The following is a 25004-nucleotide window of genomic DNA, read 5'->3' as shown; positions in this document are numbered from 1 at the left end:
ATGCAAGGTTAATATACAAAAGTCAACCACATTTCTATATACCAGTAATCAGTAAGTAGAATTTGAGATTAAAAACGCAATACCATTTACATTAACACCAAAAAATAGATGAAATACTTAGGTATAAATATAACAAAATATGTACAAGATATGTATTAATAATACTGCAAAACTCTGATGAAAGAAATCAAAGAACTAAATAGACAGAGATATATTCTATGTTTATGGATAGGAAGACAATATTGTCAAGATGTCAGTTCCTCCCAACTTGATCTATAGATTCAATGTAACCCCAATCTAAATTTCAGCAATCATTTTGTGGATACTGATAAACTGATTCTAAAGTTTCTATGGTGAGGCAAAAGACTTAGAATGGAAAACACAATATTGAAGAAGAACAAAATTGGAGGACTGACACTACCCAAATTCAAGGCTTACTATAAAGCTAAGGCAATCAAGACATTTTGGTATTAGTGAAAGAATAGACAAATACATCAATGAAATAGAATAGAGAACACAGATATAGACTCACATAGATCTAGTCAACTTACCTCTGACAAAGGAGCATAAGCAATACAAAGTAGCAAAGATATTCTTTTCAACAAATGGTGCTGAAACAACTGGATATCCATAGGCAAAAAAATAAATCTAGACCCAGACCTTATACTGTTCACAAAAATTAACACAAAATGGATCACAGACCTAAATTTAAAACCCAAGAGTAGAAAATTCTCATAATATAACATAAGAGAAAATCTAAATGAGCTTGGATTTGGCAATGAAATTTTAGATGCAACACCAAAAGCATAATTCATGAAAAAAGAATTGAGAAGCCAGACCATTAAAATTAAAAGTTTCTGCTGTGCAAAAGATTGTGTAAAGAAAATGAGAAGATAAATCACAGACTGGGAGATGTTATTTGTCAAAGATATATCTGATAAGGGACTGTTACCCAAAATATACAAAGAACTCGTAAATCTCAACAATAAAAAGCAAACAATTCAATTTAAAAATGGCCTAATGACCTTAACAGACACCTTGCCAAACATGGTATATACTTGGCAAATAAACATTATGAAAAGATATTCCACATCATATATCATCAAGGAAACACAAATTAAAACAACAATGAAATGCCACTACACACTTTTTAGGATAGCCAAAATCTAGAACTTTGACAACGCCAAATGTAGGCAAAGATGTGGAGCAACAGTAACTCACATTCACTTCTGGTTGGAATGCAAAATGACACAGCCACTTTGGAAGACAACTTGGTGGTTTCTTAGAAAACTAAACATACTCTTACAATATGATCCATAAATCATCTCCTTGGTATTTACCCAAAGGAGTAAAAATTTATGCCCACACAAATAGTTGCACATAGGTGTTTACAGAAGCTTTATTCATAATTGCCAAAACTTGTAAGCTAACAAGATGTCCTTCAGTAGGTGAACGGATATATAAACTATGGTACATCTGTTACTGAACCTGAAGTGAGTTCGCTCACCCGGTGCACAGTAAGCCAATCTCTGACACCGGGTGTGATGGAAGAAAGTAGGAATTTTATTTTTGCACAGAGCTGAGCAAGGAGAGAGGGCAGCTAACGCTGAAATCCCAAACGCTCCGAAAAGCTAAAAGGAAGGGTTTTTATTTGGGGTTTTAGGTAGGGGAGGGGGAGCATATGGCCTTGCTGGTCGGAGCTTTCCCACCAGCCTGTCTTTGGCCTTGAGACACTTGCAGAGAGGAGAGAGCTCATGACCTTGCTGGTCAGCAGCTTTCCCACCAGCCCGTATCTCTTTGTGGGGAGGTGATAGTCCTGGTGCTTGTCCTTGACGGTGTCTGTCTCCATGGAGGATAGTGGATTTTGGAGCCAGGAAGCCAGAGAGTAAGCAGGGAATGAGTGTTTTGATTTTAACCCCATATATGCTGGGTTTAATGTGGGGAAACTGATATCAGGGTCGATATCACATCCAGACGATAAAATGCTATTCAGCAGTAAAAGGAAGTGAGCTATCAATCCATGTAAAGACATGGAAGAACCTTAAATGCATATTACTAAGTGAAAGAAGCTAATATGAAAAGGCTGCATACTTTCTGATTTCAACTATGTAACATTCTGGAAAGAAAAAAGAACTATGAAAACAGTAAAAAGATCAGTGGTTGCTAGGGATTAAGGAGGAGGGGGGATGAATAGGCAGAGGACAGAGGATTTTTAGAACAGCGAAATTACTCCGTATGATGCTACCACAGTGGATACATGTCATTACACATTTGTTCAAATCCATAGACTATAGAACACAAAGAGTGAACCCTAGTGTAAACTATGCTCCCCAAGTTCGTCTACAGTTTCAAAACAATTCCTATAAAATCCCATTTGTTTTATCGTATAAATTGGAAAGCTAATGTCCAAATTCATATGGATATTAAGAGACCCAGAATATCCAACAACCTTGAAAAATAACAAAATTAGAGAATTCACACTTTTTGATTTCATAATTTACTGTAAAGCTACGGTAATCAAGACAGTATGGTATTCTGGTATTGGTATATGAATAGACATACACATCAATAGAATTGAGTTGAAAGTCCAAAAAAAACTTTTTACATTTGTGATCTACTGAAATTCATTGAGTGCAACATTGAGTGTTCAATAAGGAAAGAACAGTCTTTCCAACAAATGGTGCTCAGTTTACTGGATATTCGCATATAAAGGAATAAATTAGGATTGCTTCTTTAGATGAAAATGAATCATAGGCCTTAATATAAGGGATAAAATGTACAAAACTCTTAAAAAATATAGGAGTAAATCTTCATGATCTTGGATTAGGCAATCGTTTCCTACATATGACACCAAAAACACAAGTGACAAAAGAATAGAATAGATAAATTGGATTTCATCAAAATTAAAGACTTTTGATTAGAAGGATACCATCAAGAAAGTGAAAAACAAAATAGGAAATGTATATCCAAATAATATATCTGATAATGGATTTGTATCCAGAATATAAAAACCTCTTTCACCTCAATAATAAAAAGACAACTCATTTAAAAATGAACAAAGATTGAATAGACATTTCTCCAAAGAAGATATGCAAATGACTAATAAGCACATGGAAAGAGGTTCAAAATGGTTATTAAAGAAATACAAATCAAAACCACAATTAAATACTACTTAACACCCCCTAGGATAGATATAACAAAACAGACAGACTATAACATGTTCTGGCAAGGACTTGGAGAAATGGGAACCATCATGCACTGCTTTTGGATTGTAAAACGGTGCAGCCACTTTGGAAAATAGTTTGGCAGCTCCTCAAAATATTCAGCCCGTGGTTACCATATGAAACATCAATTTCATTTTTAGTTATATACCTAAGAGAATTGAAAGCATATGTTTACACAAAAACTTGCACATGAATGTTCATAGCAGCATTATTCTTAATAGCTAAAAAGTAATAACAGCCCAAATGCCCATCAACTGTTGAGCATGTAAACAAAATGAGGTATATCAATAGAATATCATTCAATAATGGAAAAAAAAGTTAACTATACATGCTAAAACCTGAAAGAATCTTGAAAATATGAAGGTAAGTGAAAGAAGCCAGTCATAAAAGATGACATTGTACATCTCTATTTGTATGAAAAGCACAGATAAAGCAAATCTATAGAGACAGAAAGTAGATTAGTTCCTGGGAACAGTATAGCAGTGGAGATTGGGAGTACTGCTAATGGGTAAGAGTTTCTATTTGGAGTGAAGAAGTGTTCTAAAATTAGACTGTGGTGATGATTGACTGTGTGAATATACAAAAACCCTGAATTGCATCCTTTAAATCATTTAAACCTTTTTCTAGGTGAGTTATATCTTAATAAAGATGGTAAAATAGTGCATAGTGTCCCCTTTACCCTTAAACCAACTTCCCCCAATAGTAACAGCTTATATAACTGTATAACAACATCAAAACCAGGAAATTCATGTTGGTATAATACTGTTATCTAGATGAAAGACCTCATTCAGTTTTTACCATTTTTAAATGCCTTCATCTGTGTGTGTTTCTCTATGTGTGTTTAATTATAGGCACTTTTAATAGATTAACGTAACCAGCACCAAAATCAAGGTGTGAAACTCTTCCATCACCACAAAGGAACTGCCTCATACTACTCTTATATTCACACTCATCTTCAGTGCTTATTCTCTGGCAATCACTAATCTGTTCCCCAGATCTCGTGTTTCATCATTTCAAAAATGCTATATAAATGGAATTGTACACTATGTAAACTTTTGAGATAGGATTTTTCTGCTAAGAGTAGTACCCTTGAGATCCAGTCAGGTTGTTCTGTATATTGATAGTTTGTTCTTTTTATTGCTGAGTAGTACTACATTGTATGGATATACCAGTGTTTGATTAACCTTTCACCCATTGCAGGACATTTGAATGGATTCCAGTATCTGGCTACTGAAAATAAATTTTCTACATTCATGTACAGTGTTGTTTGTGAACATAAATTATCATTTCTCTGGATTAAATGCACAAGAGTGCTACTGATGGCTCATATGCTAATTACATATTTAGGGTTTTTCTCTGATCTCATATCTTTATTTTTTTACAATTTATCAATTACTTTTTATTGAGGTAACATTGGCTTAAACATTATATAAATTTCAAGTGTGCATCATATTTTTGTTTCTGTGAAGACTACACTGTGTTCACCACCAAAAGTCTAATTGCCATCTGTCACTGTATACATGTGCCCTTTTTCTCTTTTCACCCTCTCTCCTCCCTCCACTCTGGTAACTACCAATCTATTCTCTGTGTCTATGTGTTTGCTGTTTTTTATTGTTTTTATCTTCCACATATAAGTGAAATCACACAGTATTTGACTTTCTCGGTCTGACTTATTTTTCTTAGCATAATTCCCTCAAGGTCCATACATGTTGTCACAAATGGCAAGATTTCATCTTTTTTTTATAGCTGAGTAGTATTCCTTTATGTGTATATATATATATATATATACCACATCTTCTTTATCCATTCATCTGTTCATGGGCATTTAGGTTGTTTCCAAGTCTGGGTTATTGTAAATAATGCTGCAATAAACATAGGGATGCAAATATCTTTTTGAATTAGTGTTTTCATATTCTTTGGATAAATACCCCAAAGTGGAATAGCTGGATCATATGGTGGTTCTACTCTTAATTTTTTGAGGAATCTTCATACTGTTTTCCATAGTGGTTGCACCAATTTACATTCCCACCAGCGGTGTATGAGGGTTCCCTTTTCTCTACATCCTCCCCAACACTTGTTATTTCTTGTGTTTTTAATAATAACCATTCTGATGGGCGTGAGGTGATATATCATTCTAGTTTTGCATTTTCTTAATAATCAGTGATGTTGAACATCTTCTCATATACCTGTTGGCCATCTGTATATCTTCTTTGGAAAAATATCTGCTCAGATTCTTTGCCTACTTTTTAATTGGGTTCTTTGTTTCTTTGTTGAGTTGTATTGAGTTCTTTACGTATTTTGGATATTAACTCCTTATCAGATATATAGTTTGCAAATATCTTCTCCCAATTGCTAGGCTGTCTTTTCATCTTGTTGTTTTTTCCTTTGCCGTGCAGAAGTTTTTTAGTTTGATGTGATCCCATTTGTTTATTTTTGCTTTTGTTTCCCTTACCTGAGGAGATATGATATTCAAAAAGATACTGCAAAGGCCGATGTCAGAGAGCATACTGCCTATGTTATCTTCTAGGAGTTTTATGGTTTCAGGTCATACATTCAAGTCTTTAATCCATTTTGAGTTAATTTTGTATATGGTGTAAGATGGCCCGTTTTCATTTTTTGCATGTGGTTGCCCAGTTTCCCCAACACCATTTATTGAAGAGATTTCCTTTCTCCTTTGTACATTCTTGGTTCACTTGTCAAAAATTAGCTATCCATATACGTGTGGGTTTATTTCTGGGCTCTTGATTCTGTTCTATTGAGCATCGTGTCTGTTTTTGTGTCAGTACCATGCGCATTTAGTTTTTAAGACATAGTGAGCTTGTTTTACATAGTCTCATCATCAGTGTATGAGAGATCCAGTTTTTCCATTATTGATATGATCACTGTTTTTTTAAATTTAATTTGTTCTAAAAAGTATGTAGTTACAATCATTATGGCTTTGATTAGAATATCCCTAACGGCTAATAACATTGAAAATCTTTTCATGTGTTTATTTGCCCCCCGTATAGTCTATTCATTGAAATATCAGGTCATGTTTTTGTGCATTTTCTAATGGGATGGTTTGTTTTTTACTATTCTGTTTCTTTTTAAACAGCTATCTTGAGATAGAATTGATATATAAAATTATGTAAGTTTAAGGCATACAATATGATGATTTGACACACGCACATATTGCAAAATGATTACCACATTAGGCTAGTTAACATCTCTATCACCACACATAATTACCATGTTTTTGGTGGTGAAAAATTTTAAGATCTAATCTTTAGCAACTTTCAAGTATGTAATACAGTATTGTTAACTATAGTCACCCATGCTGTATTTTAGATCCCCAGAACTTATTCATCTTATAACTAGATGTTTGTACCCTTTGATCAACATCTCCCCATTTCCCTCACCCCCAGCTACCGGCAAACACGATTGTGTTCTCTGTTTCTACGAGTTTGGCATTTAAGATTCCTCATATAAGTGATATACAGTATTTGTCTTTCTCTGTCTGATGTATTTCACTTAGCATAATGCCCTCAAGGTCATCAATGTTGTCACAAATGGCTGGATTTTCTTATTTTTTAAGATTGAATAATAGTCTGTGTGTGTATACATATGTATTTGTGTATATATATGCATGTATACACATATATATGTGTGTGTGTACATATATATATATATATATGATATTTTGTATTCATCTGTTGATGGACGCTTAGGTTGTTTCCATGCCCTAACTCTTGTGAATGATGCTGCAATTAATATAGGAGTGCAGATATCTCTTTGAGATATTTATTTCATCTCCTTTGGATATATACATCCAGAAGCGAGATTGTTGGATTATATGGTACTTCTGTTTTTGCTTTTTGAGGAAACTCAATATTGTTTTCCATAGTGCCTGAACCCCTTTGCATTCCCACCAATGATGTATAAGGGTTCTCTTTTCTCCACATCCTCACCAACACTTGTTATCTCTTGTCTTCTAGATGATAGCCATTGTAACCATGTGAGGTGATATCTCATTGTAGTTTAGATTTCCATTTCCCTGGTGATTAGTGATGTTGAGCACCTTTTCACGTATTTGTTGGATATTTGTACGTCTTCTCTGGAAAAATGTCTTTTTAGTTCTTCTGCCCATTTTTTAATCAGATTATTTTTTTGATACTGAGTTGTATCAGTTCTTTATGTATTTAGATATAAACCCCTTATCAGATACATGGTTTGAAAATATTTTCTCCCATTCTGGAGATTTTCTTTACACTTTTTGGAGGGTTCCTTTTGTTGTGCAAAAGCTTTTCAGTTGATGTAGTCCCACTTGTTGACTTTTGCTTTTGTTGCTTGTGTTTTTGCCATCATATCCAAAACAATGACACTTGCAAAATTTGGGAATTTTTAGCCATTATTTATTCAAATACTTTTTCACCTCACATCTTCACATCCTTTCTTCTCTCCTTCTCTCTGACCACATGAATGTTAGAACTTTTATCATAGTCCCACCATCCCTGAGACTCTATTTGTTTTCAATCTATTTTCTCTCTGCTGTTCAGATTTGGTATTACCTATTTATCTGTCTTTGAGTTCACTAATTCTTTCTTGCATTGTCTCCAAACTACTATTCAGCCACCCAGAAAGGTTTTCATAATTTCAGTTACTATATTTACTAATTTTATAATTTCCTTTTCATTCCATTTTATATTTTCTATTTCTTTGTTGAAATTTTCTATTTTTCCATTTGTTTCTAGAGTGTTCACAATTGTTCATTGAAACATATTTATTATTCTTGCTCTAAAATACCTGTCAGACAATTCCAACATCTGAGTTATCTCGATGTTGGAGTGCGTTAGTTTCCTTTACTCATTCAAATTGGTTTCTTTTATTGTTGTTTCATATTGTTATATGATAAGTGATTTTGTATTGCATTCTGGACATTTCATGTAATGTATTCTGAGACTCTAACTACATTTAATCTTCCTTTTTAGCTGGCTGTTACCCTGTTTAATTATAGCATGTAGGACCATATGGGGTGGATATTTAGCTCTCCACTGGTCCCTGCTGACACCATCCTGGCCAACGCAGGGTAGTAACCTGCACTGCCATTTTGCCAGTTGGTAATGGTACAGGATTAGCACTTTCTTCTGTTCTAGTGACACCTCTCCAGTAAAAATGGAGCACTGACTTGTACTGTCTCATTGCCACTGACTTAGGGTGGCAGTTCAGTTCCCTACTGTTTCCTGTTGTGATAAGGGCAGGCATGGTAGCTAATTAGCACCACCTCTCACTGCCTTATTCTACTTCATTTGTTTCAGGTGTATATGGAAGTTCAGTTCACACTGACTTCAGATTGGGGGAAGTAGAATACCATCAAGCACTATAATCTTATTCTGAATTATTGCTGTTGGGTTGAGATGGAAGCTTAGCTCCCTCTAAGTATCACTTACGGCAAGGAAGGGAAAAGCAGAGAGCCATTTAGAACTGCCTTACACTGTCTCATTCCATTTTGTTGGTGCTGGATGAAGATGTAAGCTCAGCTTCACTCTGAGCCACACTGCAACTAGGGGAGTGGAAAGTAAAGGGCCTTGAATTGCTTCATTCCACCTTGTTGTTTCAGGGTGGAGTTAGAATTTCAGCTCTCCACAGGGCCCCTCTGACACTGGAGAAGTGTGGATGAGAATAAGAGGGCCAACTAACACTGCCTTACACTGTCTCTTTCTACTTCATTGTTGCTGGGTGGTAGTGGAAGCCCACCTTTCCACTTGGCCTTGTTGACACCACCCAGGTGGTGGAATCAAAGTGCTGCTTACTATTACCAGGCAGAAAGTAAAAGTTTAGTTATCTGCTCAGTCCAACCAATACCACCCTGATTGGAGAATTGGAGCACTGCCTGCTACCTCCAAGGGAGCTAAAGTTTGCATTCTCACTCAGTCGAAGGACACTACAGATGGGGAGAAATTTCTCTATTGATATTTGGCTTGATTATGGTGGGCACTGTCACAAATGCTATCTGTTTTACTTTGCCACCCTTTCCTGAACTCTTTGGATAGAGAGAGTCTGCTTTCTTTGGGGCCTTTATGTTTTTGCTTGTTGAAAATTCTGGGTTGCAGTTTTCTCCAGCATACTGTTGAGGATATATGGGAGGAAAATAAAACCAATGGAACATACCACTGTGTTGCTCTTCAAGTCCCCCAATCCCTAGGCTGTTAGTCTTCTTCTTTTCACTTTTCAGAGTCTTCCTATGCTTTCTGTATTAGTGTTTAGTTGTATGAGGAAGGACCTGGGAGTAATGGGGCAATTCCACCTTGCCCATAACTAACAGTCTCCCATTACATTTTTAAGAGGGAAATATGAAAATATCTTAAATATTTTATAAGGAAATTGTTAAAATTTGCTCTATGGCCTCAGTAGAAGTTTGTACAGCCATTCAAATTATATCGTCAAAGAATGTTTACTGACATGAGAGAAATATCATGGTATGTTTAAGGAATGACAATCAGAATGCAAAATTACATATACAATTATGATACCAATTATATAAGATGTGTGTGTGTGTGTGTGTGCGCAAATATTCTTATGCTTGTGTATGCAAGTTGATGAAAGAAAAAAGGCCTGAAAATTTTACCAAAATGATAGCAGTGGATATTTTGAATATTAGGATTATGGGTGATTTTTATGTTCTGCTTTATAACTTTCTCTATTTTCAAATGTTCTACAATGGACATATCTCACTTTCATAATCAGAAAAAAAAGATTTTAAAGAACTCCATTATATTAGATATTCAAGTCTCAACAGAACCATTCTGGTTCTTGCCAGTGACAGAACTAAAATAGTGAGCTTAACCCAATTACATTATGAAATGTATAGAATTTCAGGAGAGTAGAGAGATTGTGTAGAAAAAGGTAAGCTGCAGAGAGAACATGGTAATAACTTCCTAAAGTTTGAATTGAAATTACATAAGTGTTGATGAGGTTCAAAAATGTTTTGAGCAACTACCACCAAGAATTTTTTTTTAATAACTCAAATGATTTTTACTTATTTTCCTGCTTTTGCTCCCCAAATCCCCCCAGTACATAGTTGTATATTTTAGTTGTGAGTCCTTCTAGTTGTGGTATGTGGGATGCCACCTCAAAATGGCCTAATGAGTGGTGCCATGTCCACGACCAGGATCGGAACTGGCGAAACCCTGAGCTGCTGAAGCAGAGCGTGTGAACTTAACCACTTGGCCACAGGGCCAGCTCCTACCACCAAGAAATTTTAAGAAATTATTTGAATTCTCACAGGCTGATTTTTTAGGCACTTTGTATATCTTTTCTTATGAAATTACTAATCCACTATCGTTAGATGGAAACTCTGGAACCTGTCATAGGAAAATCTCAGACCCAGAAAGACCTATTTGTTTTATTTTTCTCTCTTTCCTACTTCATTTTACCATATCTGCCAAAGGTCTCATGGCCAACCTCATATAACTGGTTTGACTGAACAGTCCCCACACATTCAGTTTCATGCAAACCCGAAGCTCACTTTATTCTCACAATCATAGATAAATTCTTTGATAAGCCCTGTTTTCAAGTCAGCAGTGGAAAAATCAGGTTAAACTCAATCTAGTCCCACCCACTTCAGTTACTTTGGGTTTAAAGGTAGTTTCTCTTTGATACATAACTACAAAATTTGGGTTTTATTATTATTCTGTTGTTTGTTGCCACTCTCAGTCTCAGGACTAGACAAAATCATACTCCTCAGGCAAGATGTATGTCAGGCTGCTAGTTTCTGACTGTAGTAAAGAGGGTCATATCCTGCTCATTATCTCTCCCCCACTCTAGCCTTCTTCCTCTCCTCTGCACCTTCTCCACCTGCTAAAGTGGTTGGTATTTGAGAAGGGGGGCCAACTGTTAAATTGCGGATACACATGCTAATAGTATTGAATTTGCTTCTTCCTTTTAGTTAGTTCTTGTTGCTTCTCTGTTGGGTGCTGTAAACACAAAGACAAACTGATAGCCTGTGTGGTGGTCTTCTGCCCCAGGTATATGCTGAATGGCAATGACTTCCACTTTCAGGATGTTCTGGGAATAGGCAATAGGTGCACCTGAAACTGTCTTCTGCTTTAGTTCTAAAGCACAGGAGACTCAAGAGTTGCATTGTTGGGGCCGGTTCTGTGGCCGAGTGGTTAAGTTTGCGCGCTCCACTACAGCAGCCCAGGTTTCGGATCCTGGGCGTGGACATGGCACCGCTTGTCAGGCCACGTTGAGGTGGCATCCCTCATCCCACAACTAGAAGGACCTGAAACTAAGATATACAACTATGTACGGGGGGGTTTGGGGAGATAAAGCAGAAAAAAAAAAAAGATTGGTAACGGTTGTTAGCTCAGGTGCCAATCTTTAAAAAAAAAAAAAAAAAGAGTTGCATTGTATTTTTCCTCAGTGCCACCATCAATGATTTTGAAAACCCTTCTTTTGTGCTGCTTGCTCCCTTATTCAAATGGGTCAGCTTTCTGATTCATATTTCCCTTTTAACTTCCCAGGTCCCCTTTTGTATTCTCCTGGAGCCATGTGCTTCTAGGTTGGGTGTTTATGTGTGGATGTGGTGGGGAATTGTGAGGACTGACTTCTACTCTCTCTCTTCACTCAGGCACCCAGCACCATAAATCTTTAAACCAGCCCAGCATGGGACAATTCTGTGAATCTCCAGGCAAGATGTAAATACTTGCTTTATATCTCTCAAAAGTGATGGGAAATTCTCTTTGGACCAACCCTACTTTTGGGGAGTAGCAAGCCAAACAATCCCCACTCACCTTGAGGAAGAAGATGAACAGTAGAGCAATCTCTCATTAGCTGTGCTCTCTCCAAGCGGGTGACCTCCCTCTTTCCCCACCCATATCAAGCCTTTTTCATATATCCAAGTAAAAAAGAAGACATTGTTATATTGGTTCCTAGTAAGCTCTATGGTGATCTGTGTAGTTCTGTAAGTAGGCATTTATATAAATTTAGATGGTGAGTACATAGCATCTTTTGTTCTCAAGGTCTAGTTGTCTCCATAGTAAATCCTGTACAATATGGTAACTTAGGGAAACTGGTGTTTCACATCATCATGTTGTACTCATATCAGGGAAAATGGGACAACAAAGCTCAGCAAAAGTTACTAAACCAAGGCAACTTGATTGAAAAAAAAGTTCTTTCAGCCATCTCGCATTAGAAAACAAGGGGGCTTTGTGTTCAATTTTCCAAAACTGCTAGGTAAGATAAGATAGTACAAATCTTCTTCAGGTTGTAGCTAAGTAATGCCTCCTTTTGGGTTAATCATAATCTCATTACCTAAAAAATCTGCAGATGTTCTAAAAATAACTAACAACCAACATTGTCTCCTATGGGAGATAGTGCTTTTACAGCCTATAGTTAAAGCTTTTATTATTCAAGAATTTGGTTCACTTATTGTTTGTTTTTCCCCTTTAACTATATATTAAGAATAAAGATAAGGAAGGAAAGTAATACTGATCATCCATTATGTTCTAGGCACTCTATGTATGTTATCTCATTTAATACTTAAACTATCCTCAGAGAACTACTGTGTCAAATGAGATAGGCTAATAAGCATTTTGTAATGCATAAATTGTTTTACAAATATGAGTTTATTATAATTCCAACAATAAATTTCTTATGCAATGAGATGAAATGCACCAAATGTATTTAAAAGTGGCCATTAATTAGCTTCAATGGAGAAACCAAGTTACAAGATTGGCGACAGTCATTTTCAACCTGCCTGTCTCTTTCAATAAGAAGGAGAGAAAGATATCTCTTTAAGATAATATCTCTTCAAATAAAGAATGGTAACATTATAGGCACAGTTTTTGGAGAACTGATGTGACATAAATCAGAAAATCATGATCCTTATTCCTTTGATATGTGCACGTTCACTCAAGAAAATTAAAAAATCAATTCTGAGTAAAAAAATGTAATGTTAAAACATTGAATGCCAACATACTGTTCAATTGTGTATATGTTTTTCAGGTAAGTTTTTGACCAATTCAGGTCATTGTAATCTGAAACTAGTTGATGGGCTTCCAAAAGCTACACTTTTCTTAAAATAAGCACTTTTATATGCATGAAATAAATATTACGTTATTAATATTCTTAGACTCTTCATTTAGCTATTTCATCATCTAAGTTAACAGGGGTTTTTCTTAGTGATTTGTATTTCTCTTGTATTTCTTTCTCTTGTGCCAATGGCACAGTCTTCCAGGTGCTTCCAGTATTGGAAGCAACATGTAAAGTTCAGAATCACTGGGTCAAGCCTAGAACTTAATACCTTCCTCTGATAAAAATTGGTGGAGTGGTAGGTGATTGAGAGCCAGTTTTTCTGAACTAGGGCCTGGCAAACAATTTCCTCCTTCATCTCCAACACGGTCAACTAGTCTCTAGAATTTTGCATTCTACAGTTGGGAGGGAGCTTCATTTCTTGGAGGAGGCGAGGCCTTGACTATTAAAAGCCTAGTAACCAAGGAAGTCAAGCATTCCAAGAAGAAGAAAGAGAGCACCTTATGTAAAGATAGTTTGATGAAAGAGATCATGAGACTTTCTGAGGCATCAATTTTATTTAATTTTTATTGATAACCCAATGAGTTAGGTATCATTATCCCTCCTTTACAGGTAGGAAGTGAATTGCTTTAGAGCATAGATTACCAAGCAATTTGGATGTAACATACTGATGTGCAGAGAAAAATCAATCCCTTCAACCTTTGTGGTGATCAGAAGGGGCCTGGAAAGACTAGAGTCTCCAAGTCTCTGGCCACATGCAGCCATTGTGGCATCAACTTACCTGTACATTACCCCAATGTACTGCACAAGTGTTATCATTTTTTATGTGTTCATAATGTAAAAAAAGTTTAGGAAGCCTTGGCTTAAAGAATTAGTTGTCTTAAGTAAGAGGTAGACCCACATTTAGAATCCAGGAGTTTTGACTCTGTGTCTAGGGCCTTCTCCCTACCTCACAACATACTGTGCATTTGGGAAGATTTTTGCTCAGGACTCTAGAACTTCACACTCTTGTCAAGTGAGCATATTTCCTTTTCACTATTTGACAGGATGGGAGACATTAGCACTGAAAGGAACCTTAGAGGTCATGTAGTCTCATCCTTTCCTGAGCATGTTATAAAAAGGCACAGAGATTGCCTTTTAATAATTATTCTAGGCAGTTTATTGATTTTTAAAAAAAATTAAGAATATTTAGTTCAACAAAGAAACTTGATAGTAAAGATAACTGAAATAATTTTTTAAGATTGCAATTTTATAGTTACAATTTTAATTCTATTGTTATAGTCATATCATAAAAGATGTGATGTTTCTGTAGTTTCTCCTGTTTTAAAAAAAGAATAAATCACAGTGGTACTCCAAAGGGAAGCTAGATCAATGTAATCAGTTTTTATTATAAATATGATCTGTAAAGCATTTCTTTTAACAGAGAATCACAGGGCCTATTCAACCCCACTAACAAGAAAGTTGTTTTCAGAAACACTAAACTTGTTTCAGGGTTGCAAAAAGGATTCTTTATTTGTAGTGAGACCAAATTTGATTTCAGATTAACCAGAACGTGTAGACACACCAGAAAATTACTTCCATCAGTATCACTTTTTGGAAACTAATAATAAAAATCACATTAGAACAATTTTTAGACCATGTATCTTGAAAGTTGACAGTTAACACGAAATTTTATCAGGAGGCTGCAGTCGTGATGTGCCTTTCTGAGTGGTTGTTTCTGTTGCTGAGGAAGAGCAATCCTCTTTTTTGCCTACATGCCAAACTGGCCCTATGTGTTGTTAATCAAACACTGACTGTGCTTTCCTGCCTTTGGGCCATACTCCCACTATTCTCTCAGCCTGGAAGGAAGACTTCCCTCATCTCTGATTGTCCAAACATATTTACCTATCCTTGAAGATTTACCTCGACATTCCCCATCATAAATCCTTCCTTAAGCACATGCACACAGACTGAAGATCGTTACCTCCTATGAATGCCCATATCATTTTATATATTTTATTAAATATATTTTATGTTTAATAAATATTTGGTATTTTCTGAAAACATAACCTTATTTCATCTGTATGTTTCATCTCTCCCTTATTAGAGAGTTCTTTGAGCATAGGATTTTCTTAACTCCATAGCCTCCCACAGCACAGCCTACCTCATACAAAATTCTGCATGAAAGAAGTATTCAATAAATGTTTGTTGAATTGAGATTGAACTAAATCTCCAGATGATAGGGTTGCCTCCAATGTTAAACCCAGGTCCAGAACATTCTAGACCTTGAAGATTCCTCTCACCTTCATCAGTATGACAGAAACTTGAAAGAAATGTTCCAAATTGATTATCACTGTGGAGGGATATTTATGTGGTAAATATGCTCTGTAATGTAATCTTGACAACTCCACTTTTTTCTCTACACTTTCAGTCCAGAAAGTAAACATTCCCCTATGTGAATCTATTTATTTGAGTAAAATTACTCAGTAAATTATGAAGTGACAAAAGTAAATAGACATCAAATGAAGTGGATTTGTATGTTAAAGTAAAAGGAGCACTAAACTTGGAGTCAAGAGGTCTCAGAGCGTCACTCTACTAATAAATAACATGCCCAATGCAATAAAAGTCTAGGGTGCAATTTCCTTATATGTTAAAAAATTATAATTCTTGTCCTGTCTACCTTGTAGACTACTGAAATTACACTGATTTATAGGTTCATTCATCAGATATTTACTGAGAGCCTGCTTTATGTCAGGCACTACTCCAGGAACAAGGAAAAGAGCAGTGAATATGACAGAAAAGGCCCCTGCTGTCATGGATTTTACATTCTAATTCGAAAAATGATAATAAACCATCAAAAAATAAACAAGAAAATATACGGCAGCAATAAATTATATAAATAAAATAAACTAATACCATGTAAGAGAACATGACCAAGTGTAAACACTCATGAAGACTGCATGCCCAGGAAAGTCTGAACTGAAGGGACATTCGAACTAAGATTTAATTGAAAAAAAGGAGCAAGCAATGCAAAGATTTGAAATCAGAATGTTCCAGGTAAAAGGAAAAGAACATGCAGAAGGCATTAGGTGAGAACAAGTTTGGTGTGTTCTTGGTACAAAATTATGGTCAATGTGGCTGGAGCAGAGTAACGGAGAGAGTGGCAGATAACAAGGGCTGTGAGATAAGCAGGGTCCAGATTACTTAAGGCCTTGTATGCCAAGATAAATAGTTTTAACTTATTATAGGTATCATGGGAAGCCAACAGAGGTTATTAAGCTAGGAGGCTAGAGACTATGGTTCTAAAGTGGCCTTGGATTTGTGCAAACAACTGAAACTGAAGTCATTTGCATAGAGCTGACACACTGAAGGACTGCTACCTTCATGAAAAGCAGACTAAACAACCCCACTCATACTTGTTAGGAAATCAGCCAGGAAGCTATCATCTGGTCACTACTGTGAAAGAAAAAAAAAAGGCTCCTATAAGAAACCAAAACCCCAAAGTTGTGGTATGATTAGATATAGGATTCATATTTAAATTACATTTATGGTTTTAGAAACCAAAGGCAAGAAATTAGTGTGAAAATTGACCTAAGACTAGTAAAACCACTGAGACCATGGCAGAAGCAAACACAGAAACATTCTATTGGAACTTTTTAACAATCCAGGGCTCTCTGGACATGCATAGGGAAAAAAAGTAAGCATAAATAATGCAACCCCATGTTAGAAAATTTTTAATTCCATAAGTAAACTATACACAGTGATAGAGAGTACACACACACACACACACACACACGAAAATTAATGACAAAATTTGAGATAAAAGAATATTATGGATATTCTGAAATAAGTATGTTTAAAATTATAAAGGGTTTCAAGAGAGAATGTAAGCCATAATGAAATAGAATAATACTGTAAAGAAAGATTCATATCTGAAAAAGAACAAAATACAAATCCTAGAAATGACAATCATCCAAATTAAATTCAATAAACTTGATAAAGAGCAGTTTGACATAGTTGGAGAGAAAATTAGTGATTTGAAAAGCAGAGATTGTGGAAATAACACAGACTGGAACACAAAGAAATAAACAGACAGAGAGTAGAAAATAGTTTGAAATGTGGAAAATAAACTGAGAAAGTGCAGCATACATATTACAGACTGAAGGTTTGTGTCCCCTGAAAGTTCATATGTTGATATGATGATATTTGGAAAGTAGTTAGTTTTAGATTAAGTCATGAGGGTAGGAACAACATGATGGGATTCGTGCTCTTATAAGAAGAAGAAAGATAGATCTCTCTCTCACTCTCTCTCCCTTCCCCCCATGTGCATGTACTGGGAAATTCCATGTGAGCACATGGTGAGGAGGCAGCCATCTGCAAGCCAGGAAAAGAGCTCTCGCCAGAACTGATCATGCAGGCATCCTGATCTCAGACTTCCAGCCTCAAAAACTGTTAGAAAAAGAAGGTCTGCTGTTTAAGCCACTGAGTCTATATTTTGTTATTGCAGCTCAAGCAGACTAAGAGAATACATCTAAAAGGAATTTAAGAAAGAGAGAATAGGAATAATCAGAGAGAGACAATTTTCTGAAACTGAAGAAAGATGTGTCGTCAAATTGAAAAAGCAAACTGATTCATGAACAGAATAAATACAAATAAATATAAACCTAGACATAATGTGGTATACCTGCAGTAAAACAATGACAAATAAAATACTGAAAGCAATCAGAGAAATACAGTTTATCTACAAAGAAGCAATTATACTGAGAGTATATTTATCATTAACAATAATTGACTCCAGCAGACAATAGAATATTATTGTCAAAGCCTTAAAGGAAAACAATTACCAACCTAGAATTCTATATCCAACTAATTTATCATTCAAGCGTGATAGTTAAATAACTAAATTTTCACACAGAAAAAGATAAGACAGTTTACCATTTACAGACCTTTGCTGAAAGAGGCATTAAAGGTTACCCTTCAATAAGAAAGACATTGAATTAAGAAAGAATGGGATGTAAGATCAATGAGAAACAAATAAATTAGGAATATATGGGTAAATATAAATAAGAATTAACATTTAACAAAATCAAAACTTATAATAATGACTATGGGAGGTTAAAAAAAAGTGGAACTGAAACACAAGTGATGTAAAATAAAATTGAAGATGGGAGGAGGTAAATGGGGTTAAAATTTCGAAAGGCTTTTTGAATTTTTCAAAAGGATATTAGAGATATTAATTGATTTGTTGAAATTTAAATTTAATCACCTAAAGGGGAATTCAAACATAACACATAATTTCCAAACCAGCATAGGATGAAAAGAAAGACATCAAGAAAACTTAAGGGATGCAATGGAAGGCAGGAAAGGAGAAAAAAAAAAAAAGCAAAGGAAAAACATGGTTAATAGAAAACACAGAGTGAGATGGCAGAATTAAGTCCAAATATATCAGTAGTCACAATAAATATAAGCAGGCAAAACTCGTATATAAAGAGAATAAATTATACATGCAAGAGTAGGATCCTTAGTATTACCATAGATTTCACGTAAAGTGAGACATATGGATTCCATGTAAGGAAAAAAAGGTTGAATTTCAAAGTCGTCCAAAGTGTATCACTGGAAGAAGCCCAATCAGTCTACTGTTTTTTATTTGTTAATTTTTATTTCTAAATTCTTTATTTTAAGTAGGTAATATATGTACATTAAAAAGAGGAAAGTGAATTATTTTTAATATCAATGTTGTTTAAAATAAACAAAACTTGAAAACAACTTAAATGTTAATCAGGGAGCAGCTAAATAAGCTATGATATAACCATATAAGGGAATTCTAGCTAGCAGTTTAATTGATTGAAGTATCTCGATAGGCGTTAAAATGGAAATATCCAAACAGGCAATTAAAAAAAAGTTGCAGAGTGACATCTGTTATAATACTAATTCTTTTAAAACACCCACACACATAATATTAAGTTAAACCATACGAAATTGTCAATATTTTGATTATAAAAATGGCACTTTTATATAATGCAATCTAAATAGTATATTTTGGGGGGTATATTTACGTGTCCATAAATGCATAGTAAATGCTCTGAGAGGATACACATTAGGCATGGTAGACAGAGAGAACTTGAGACTTACACATAATATTTCAAACTTTTTACAAGAGGAATATATTAATATACTATTTTACAGCTAATTAAAAAAGGATTACCTCATTACATCTATTGAGTGACTATTATGGACAAATCACATTGTAGCAATGTTTTGGCGTATTTTTACATTGCTCTATTGTCCTCCTCCCAGGAAAGAACTTTTAGGACTGAACAATTTTACCTAAGAGTTTACTTCCAATGGGCCTTTGATCTATCCTTCCAGTTATAACCACACAAACCATTGTCAGAGCTGGATGGCATTTGCCAGGTAAACACAATATTTTAAAATAAATGTTGTTAGATAGCATTCAAGCCCTTTCCCTTCAGAGTTGCAGTAATGCTACATACATTCTAGAAAAGTTCACATTAATGGAGAAAACAAGCTTTCAATGGGACTTCATCTTCTGAAGTCGAGAAAAATTTAGCATCCATCCCAAATTGCCGCTGGGGTGAGAAGGAAGTGAACTGCAGAGTGAGCTGTCAGCAGCTCCTCAGGATCTGACGGAGTCCAACACATGCTCCCCACATTCTGACCTGTGCTGTCAATCACCATTCACCAATAGCCCATTCTTCTTACACAATTATCATCTGTTCCCCAGACATCATTTGGATATAATTTTTTTGTGGGTTGTCATTTATCATTATTTTTGGAATAAAGAGACAGTAAAGCGTTCTTTGGAGTGGGTTTTTCCCCTACATTCCATATATTCTTAGCCTACAGAGAAGAAAGTAGCTCCCTTTTTATACCTAAGTGCCCTACATTTTATCAATAGAAATACCAAACTTAAAGTCTTTTAGGGAAAAAATCATTACTTGAGAGACTTTAGCTTCCAACTCAGGGAGGTTTTGACTTATAGTGATGAGCCACACGAGGCACATCAGTCTGTCTGCTAGCCCAAGCAAACAATAAACAAGGATAAGCACAAACATGATGGTCTGTCATTTGAGTAATTTGTTCAACTATACAGTTACATGCAAGGAAAAATTTCCTTTGCACTAAATTATAATTTTTGGCTTAATTCACGTCAACTGATTTGACAGGTCCAGAAAGTATTTTTTCCCCTTTAGAACAAGTCTTATTTTTGATTTCCTAATTCTTCTGTCAAAATGTTAGTCATGATTTCCACTCTCTAGACAAATTAGTTTTCTCATCCCCTTAAAGTAGGTTTTGCTTTAAATCTTCAAGGCCCACACAGTTTCAGTTTTTTACTTGGAAGAAGACGAAGACTCCTACATTAATTTTACAAAGAAACCTCTTTACTTGAGGTAATGGTCTAGAGGATTAGCAAATTATTCTAAATAATCCAATTGCTTTGGTATGTAGCTATGCTCTCATAGTAAAATATGATTTCATATTACCACTGGTAGTCTTGTCATTCTTCCTTGCTCTCCCTTTACATTACCATATTTATTTATACAGCATTTTATTCCTCAAAAATATCCCAATGTTTTCCAGACATTAGCTCATGGGTGAAAGGTAGAGACATAGAATAAGGGTTGATATTGCCATTATCTAGCTGAAAAAGAATTATGAAGAAATATATTTTCATACAGAGAGACATTCAACCATAGAACCTCATGATATAAAGAGATGGAAGGGAAATTTCTTCCTCCCACATTTTATAGATAAAGAATCCGAGGTTTAGAGAAGGTGAGTTGTTTAATTTCACACAGAAAGTTAGTGACAAAGCTGAGGGAGAACTCAGATCTTCAGACTCCTACACTAGTGTTATTTCTACTACAGTATACTAAGCAAAAATGTGTAGGATAAAATAAAGATAAAAGAGAAAGATACAGGAGTTTGCTCTATACCATTTTAGGACACAATATCAACATGAACATCAAAGATATTCAGTCTTAGAAATACCTCAAAGCTGACAGGCAATTCAAGTCCTACATGTTCAGGGCTGTGCCACAGGAGAAAGGGAGAAAAACAATGATCCAAGAAGAAGTCACCACAAAACAGTCAGAAGGCATAGGTTATTTAGATAAAATTGCCATAGTTGGGTGTCATATGTGGCACAGTAACGTAGCACAATATTTTATAACTTAAGCCCTGAGTTTCCTTTAATTTTCAGAGGGGAAAAGTCACCCTTTTCTGCTGTTTGCAGGGAGACTACTGCAATGTTTAGAATAACTAGAATGGAGATGATCTTACCTGCTGGCATCTTGCGTGTCAGATGCACTATAGAGAGCATAGCAATGAAACTTTGGGCTCATGTATGAGTTATTCTTCAAGGCCAAAGATTGGATAAGTAAAGGCAGCTCCCTAGAGTGAGTTGTCTGGCAGAAGAATAAGGGCCCCCTCCCTGTTGTACACACCTCACAAGTTACTTATAGTTGTAGTTCTCAAACTGTGCAATGAGACACTTTGTAGCATCTCAACAAACCAAGAGGGGTCCCATAGGTTACTTTAAATTTTTGAGTGAAACACAGCAATAGTCAACACCTGTAATGCACAGATTGTACTACTAGCTTGAGATAGGTACAGTTTCAACATTAGATTATGTCTCATTCTTTTGATTATATCAGTTCTTTGTAAAGCTAGTTTTCTGCAGTTGATGTGACAAAAGTAAGTACTGCTAGGGATAGAGAGATGGTTGGGGATAGCACAAGGAAGTTCCTTTCTGGTGATGGAAAAGTTAAGCATTTTGATTGTGGTGGTGGTTACACAAATCTATAAAAATGACAAAATTGCACAGAACTATAAATATGTACACTAATGAATGCATATAAAAACTGGTGAACTCTACTTAAGGTCTGTAGATTGTACTAATATAAATTTTCTGCTATTGATAATGTACTATATTATATAATATTATATGTATTATATAACTACATATATATTATACATAGTATATTACATAATATGCAAGATATTATCATTGAGGGAAAGAGGGTGAAACGTTAACAAGACTTCTTTGTAATGCTATTTAAAATATCTTTTTTGTGATATTTTATTATTTCGATGCGATAGCAAATGGAATTGTTTTGTCAATTTCATTATTGGATTGTTCATTGCAATATTTGGAAATGCAATTAATTTTTGTATATTCATCTTGTATCCTGCAACCTTGCAGAACTTGTCCATAGTTCTAATAGTTTTTTAGTGGGTTTCTTAGTATTTTCTATATATATAAAATCGTGTAATCTGTGAATAGACTTCTTCTTTTCCAATCTGTATGCCTCCTATTTTATTTCCTTTCCTAATTTCCTGGGCTAAAACCTTCAGTACAATGTTGAATAGAAGTGGCAAGAGTGGACAGACTTGTCTTGTTCCTGATCTAAGGGGAAAACAGTCCATCTTTCACCATTAAGTATGATGTTAGCTGTGTTTTATTCCTATATGTCCTTTATCAGAATGATGAAGTTCCCATCTATTCCCAGTTTTTTTTTATTCAGTTATTGATAGGTTACAATCTTGTGAAATTTCAATTGTACATTAATGTTTGTCAGTCATGTTGTAGGTGCACCACTTCACCCTTTGTGCCCACCCCCCACCCCACCTTTCCCCTGGTATCCACTAAACTGTTCTTGGTCCATAGTTTTAAATTCCTCATACGAGTGGAGTCATACACAGATTATCTTTCTCTCGCTGGCTTATTTCACTTAACATAATTCTCTCAAGGTCCATCCATGTTATTGCAAATGGAATGATTTTGTTCTGTTTTGCAGCTGAGTAGTATTCCATTGTATCTATGCACCACATCCTCTTTATCCATTCATCTGTTGATGGGCACTTAGGTTGCTTCCACGTCTTGGCTATTGTAAACAGTGCTGCAATAAACATTGAGGTGCACAGGACTTTTGGGATTGCTGACTTCAGGCTCTTTGGATAAATACCCAGTAGTGGGATGGCTGGATCGTATGGTAGTTCTATTTTTAGTTTTTTGAGGAATCTCCATACTGTTTTCCATAGTGGCTGCACCAGTTTGCATTCCCACCAGCAGTGTATGAGGGTTCCTTTTTCTCCACAACCTCTCCAACATTTGTTGCTATTAGTTTTAGATATTTTTGTCATTCTAACGGGCATAAGGTGATATCTTAGTGTAGTTTTGATTTGCATTTCCCTGATGATCAGCGATGATGAGCATCTTTTCATGTGCCTATTGGCCATCAGTATATCTTCTTTGGAGAAATGTCTGTTCATGTCTCCAGCCCATTTTTTGATTGGGCTGTTTGATGTTTTGTGGTTGAGTTGCGAGAGTTCTTTATATATTATGGATATTAAGCCTTTGTCAGATATATGACTTGCAAATATTTTTTCCCAGTTAGTGGGTTGTTTTTTTGTTTCAATCCTGTTTTCATTTGCCTTGAAGAAGCTCTTTAATCTGATGAAGTCCCATTTGTTTATTCTTTCTATTGTTTCCCTTCTCTGAGAAGGCATGGTGTCCGAAAAGATCCTTTTAATACTGATGTCAAAGAGTGTACTGCCTACGTTTTCTTCCAGAAGCCTATGGTTTCAGGTCTCACCTTTAGGTCTTTAATCCATTTTGAGTTTATTTTGGTGAATGGTGAAAAAGAATGGTCAATTTTCATTCTTTTACATGTGGTTTTCCAGTTTTCCCAGCACCATTTGTTGAAAAGACTTTCTTTTCTCCATTGTATGCCCTCAGCTCCTTTGTCAAAGATAAGCTGTCCATAGATGTGTGGTTTTATTTCTGGGCTTTCAATTCTGTTCCATTGATCTGTGCACCTGTTTTTGTACCAGTACCATGCTGTTTTGATTACTGTAGCTTTGTAGTACGTTTTGAAGTCAGGGATTGTGATGCCTCCCGTTTTGTTCTTTTTTCTCAGGATTGCTTTAGCAATTCGGGGTCTTTTGTTGCCCCATATGAATTTTAGGATTCTTTGTTCTAATTCTGTAAAGAATGTCATTGGGATTCCGATTGGGATGGCATTGAATCTGTAGATTGCTTTAGGTAGAATGGACATTTTAACTATGTTTATTCTTCCAATCCATGTACATGGAATGTCTTTCCATCTCCTTATGTCGTCATCCAATTCTCTCAGAAAGGCCTTGTAATTTTCATTATATAGGTCCTTCACTTCCTTAGTTAAATTTACCCCAAGGTATTTTATTCTTTTTGTTGCGATTGTGAATGGTATTGTATTCTTGAGTTCTTTTTCTGTTGGTTCATTACTGGAGTATAGAAATGCTACTGATTTATGCAAATTGATTTTATACCCTGCAACTTTGCTGTAGTTGTTGATTACTTCTAACAGTTTTCCAATGGATTCTTTGGGGTTTTCTATATATAAGATCATGTCGTCTGCAAACAGTGAGAGTTTCACTTCTTCCCTCCCTATTTGGATTCCTTTTATTCCTTTTTCTTGCCTGATTGCTCTGGCCAGGACCTCCAGTACTATGTTAAATCAGAGTGGTGATAGAGGGCATCCTTGTCTTGTTCCTGTTTTCAGGGGGATGGGGTTCAGTTTTTGCCCATTGAGTATGATGTTGGCTATGGGTTTGTCATATATGGCCTTTATTATGTTGAGGTAGTTTCCTCCTATGCCCATTTTGTTCAGAGTTTTTATCATAAATGTCTGTTGGATCTTGTCAAATGCCTTCTCTGCATCTATTGAGATGATCATGTGGTTTTTATTCCTCAGTTTGTTGATGTGGTGTATCACGTTGATTGAT

This window comes from Equus quagga, chromosome 10 (genome assembly GCF_021613505.1).
Source record: "Equus quagga isolate Etosha38 chromosome 10, UCLA_HA_Equagga_1.0, whole genome shotgun sequence".
Classification (NCBI taxonomy): Eukaryota; Metazoa; Chordata; class Mammalia; order Perissodactyla; family Equidae; genus Equus; species Equus quagga.
This window is presented reverse-complemented; position numbering follows the sequence as displayed.